Genomic DNA, 3,791 nt, shown 5'->3' with positions numbered 1-3,791 from the left:
TATCTTAAACTTTCGAGTGTTTTGGTCATTTACTTCTATAAATCATCGTCTCGTAGTATATACATATACATATATACATTTTCATTTTGAAATAGTGTTTTACTGCAGCAAAGGTTTTTTTACTGTAGCAAATAGTGATTTTCGAAAACACTGTAGCTTTTCGGGTACTGTAGCAATTCGAAAATACTGTAGCAAATTAGTGTTTTACTGGTTCATCTTAAACGTTTTAGTTAACTTATCTAAATATCAATCGAATCAATAATCGAATGTTACTATCGTTTACTAAATAACACTACTACATTTCGGCTAATTTAGTGCCCCTCATTTAGACGTGTACATCAACTAACACGTCTAATTAAATCAAAGGAACACGTCTAATTAATTTTTAAAAAAAAAAAGAAAAGCCGAACACGTCTAAAAAATAGTAGGAACACGTCTAATTTGAAACTTGCAACACGTCTAAATAAGTGTAACACCTCTAACTGGTAACCACGTCTAATTAGTATTACCAGGAACACGTCTAATTGACAACACGTCTAATAAGTTTTACCAGGAACACGTCTAATTGACAACACGTCTAATAAGTTTTCAAGAACACGTCTAGTTAATTTACAAGACACGTCCAATTAGTTAGATGAACACGTCTAAATAAGTTACCAGCCACACTTCTAATTAATCAAACACGTCTAATATGTTACTAGGAACGTCTAATTTAATCATAAAAAAAACTAACGGAACCCATCTTTTACCGCAACAAATTAACATGGGAGTGATATTTCCACTTTTATTTTCAATAGATCCACTTAGTTAATTTTCTAGAATACCCATTATCTCAAAATTGGTACTCCTTTTTCCTATAGGTATACGAGATATAGCTAATTGGACAAAAACAATAAATATATTCTTTATCGTTATCGCTGGTATCGAAATCAAACATCAGATCCGGAGCTCTTGTTGCTGCATCAATCGAACATCGCCGGTACCAGATCTCTCGTTGATGCATCAATCAACGTTAGCGACGGTTACCGTAACCACCGTTCAAACATCACTAATTAGAGAGAAATCAACGATTTATATAGGTGTGCTCATATTTTGTGTATGCTTGTGGCTGCACATGTATCTTCTGTACCTATTCGATTCTTCATATATATATATATATATATATATATATATATATATATATATATATATATATATATATATATATATATATCTATATATAACTAGTTGGCTTTTATAAAAAAAATTGGGGAGAAATATGTAAACTGAATTTTATGGGAATATGATTTATAGGTTGAAATGGTGCAAACTGAAATCGTGTAAATTTAATTATAGCTTGAAATTGTGGTAGTGTTTGGAACCAGTGAGAAATGGTAGTGATTGATCCTAGGGTTTAATTTTTGTGGAGGTCGTTTCGCCTTAACCCTAGGGTTTGGATTAGCGCAGCAGTTTGGGGGTTTCCTGTTCACATCATACTCGAGTCAGATCACAATCATGAACATACTTTATGGTTTGCTTCATGCAGGTGGAATCGTGATTTCTTTCTGTCTGCATAGTTTCGTCTTCTTCACGGGTACGTTTTTTTTTTTCTTCCTTACATTATGATGTATATGGCAATGGCGATTGATGTCTAATTTTTCCATTTGTGTACTCAATTGCTTCATTATTTTATTTATCTTTTCTCATTATTAAAATTATGGTGTTCAAAAAACTGATTGTGGGTGGTTTGTTTGTCTTTTAAAGGTTTGGGCTCCACAACTGTTTTTCTTTGATATTCCTTCGGTAACAAATTCGTGGTTGGTTAGTTATATATACGGTATTAAAACTGAGTTTGAATGTGTATATAATGTTGTCACAAAGAAATGGAGTATAAGAACCGTTTCTATTCTATAAAAAATGTTTTTTTGGTAGAGTATGATACGACCCTTTGTTCATATCAGAGTATAAGAACCTTCCTAACGAAAGCTTTGTTCATATCAATAACTAAAGTAGCTGCTAACGATGCCAAAAGCTTTCTAACTAAAGAAACTTCCTAACGAAAGCTTTGTTCAAATCAGAGTATAAGAACCTTCCTAACGGAGTATAAGAACCGTTCCATTTCTACAAAAGCTTTCGAAATGCAATATAAGAACCTTCCTAATGATGTCATGAGTATGATACGACCCTTTGTTCATATCAGATTAGTCTAATGGGTGCACTCATAAGTAACTTAGCGTGTTGGCCTTTATTTTCGTATACATGGATTTTCATGTAAATTTTATGTAGATAGATCATAGATGTGACAGATTGGGCAAGTGGGATGGTTTGTTCGCTGTTTCAAAATGGATTTGGGTCAACGGATTTGGTTTGGGCTGTTCCATCCATTAACTGTTTCTATTGTTCCATCCATAGCTGAAGGTATATCTTATTAACCACATTTGTTGTTTGTTTAATTTTCTATTCATTAATAAGTCTATTGGTAACCCATTCTTTAACCACAGTTTTTGATCAGGTGATTTCTAAAGTAGCTGCTATTCTGCCCAATGGTACTAAACCCAGTGAGTTCAACGAGCAATAATGGCTCGATAATAAGGTATTATAGGCGATGATAGTATGATTAAAACATTATTTGATCACTCGATGATTTTGTATTTTGTTAGTTCGTAGTTAGTTTCCAATTTCAGAAAACGAAGAAGGTTGGTTAGCTATAAAGATACAATTGATGCAATAAGAGGTGAAACGTGGGATGATTTGGAGGCAACGATTACTAATATGAGTAAGTACGATTTCGTCTCGGTTAAAAAAAATTTGTAGCTTTGTTGTTGAACCAAAATCTGGTTACGTTGTTGCTCATTATAAACCATATTGATGTTTCATGTTAGTTTTCGATTTCTTATGTTCAAGTTTGGATTTATAATCTTAGTTACCTTTTTTAAGCTTATCGATATTTTATTTGTATATGTTGTTGTTAGTTTGCATTAAAATGTTGTTGGTGGAAGACGGCAGGAGGGGACTAATGGGGACGAGGCCAATTAGAAGGCAGAAGTTTCATACATAGGTGCTTTGGCAGAGGGATGATATGTTATATGGGTGCTCAAAGAACGAGCTAACTACCTTTTTTAGTTTTAGAGTTTCCTCCATTGTAAATTACATTTATGATTTTTTTTGTAAATATTGTGAAGATATTTATATGATATTTATATATATAGTTTAGTTTTTTAGTAAATTAATGTGGTATATTTGGTGCATTTGGTATTTGGCGGGGGTATTATTTGAAATATTTGAGATTTTAACCATGGTTAGCATTTACAAGGAACACGTCTAATTGATACCGGGAACACGTCTAATTTTACTAACGAAACACGTTTAAATGGGTTTAGACCACGTCTAATTGAAGTCACGGAACACGTCTAAATGACCTAACGGAACACGTCCAATTGTAACTAACTGAACACGTCTAAAAGACATAACGGAACATCCTAATCTAACGATTTGACAACACGTCTACTTGAGAGTATTTAGAGCGGTTCCTTGAACCGCACTAAATGTCACCACTCAATTGAAGCCGTCACATGTAGACGTGTTGTTCAACACGTCTAAAAAGCATTTTCCACACGTCTTTTTGTGCCAGAATGTAGTAGTGTAACTTGAAATTATATATATATATATATATATATATATATATATATATATATATATATATATATATATATATATATATATATATATATATATATATATATATATATATGCACATTAAGTTATATATATTGTTCGTGAATCTTCGAGAACAGTCAAAGAATAATTGATTA

At 32.4% G+C, this 3,791-nt stretch overlaps 1 long non-coding RNA gene across 8 annotated transcripts; it reads left to right on the top strand.

The window, feature by feature from the left end:
• Nucleotides 1-839: 839 nt before the first annotated feature.
• LOC139852077 (uncharacterized) lies at nt 840-3,205 on the top strand. Of its 8 annotated transcripts, XR_011760918.1 has the most exons (5): nt 840-1,079; nt 1,294-2,397; nt 2,481-2,572; nt 2,664-2,759; nt 2,952-3,205. It is a non-coding gene; the product is annotated as an uncharacterized lncRNA (long non-coding RNA). The 8 variants fall into 8 exon arrangements; XR_011760915.1 differs by having other exon boundaries at nt 2,492-2,755; XR_011760912.1 differs by having other exon boundaries at nt 2,492-2,759.
• The last annotated feature ends 586 nt before the right edge of the window (nt 3,206-3,791 follow it).

The sequence above is a fragment of the Rutidosis leptorrhynchoides genome, chromosome 6 (genome assembly GCF_046630445.1).
Source record: "Rutidosis leptorrhynchoides isolate AG116_Rl617_1_P2 chromosome 6, CSIRO_AGI_Rlap_v1, whole genome shotgun sequence".
Classification (NCBI taxonomy): domain Eukaryota; kingdom Viridiplantae; phylum Streptophyta; class Magnoliopsida; order Asterales; family Asteraceae; genus Rutidosis; species Rutidosis leptorrhynchoides.
This window is presented reverse-complemented; position numbering and strand designations above follow the sequence as displayed.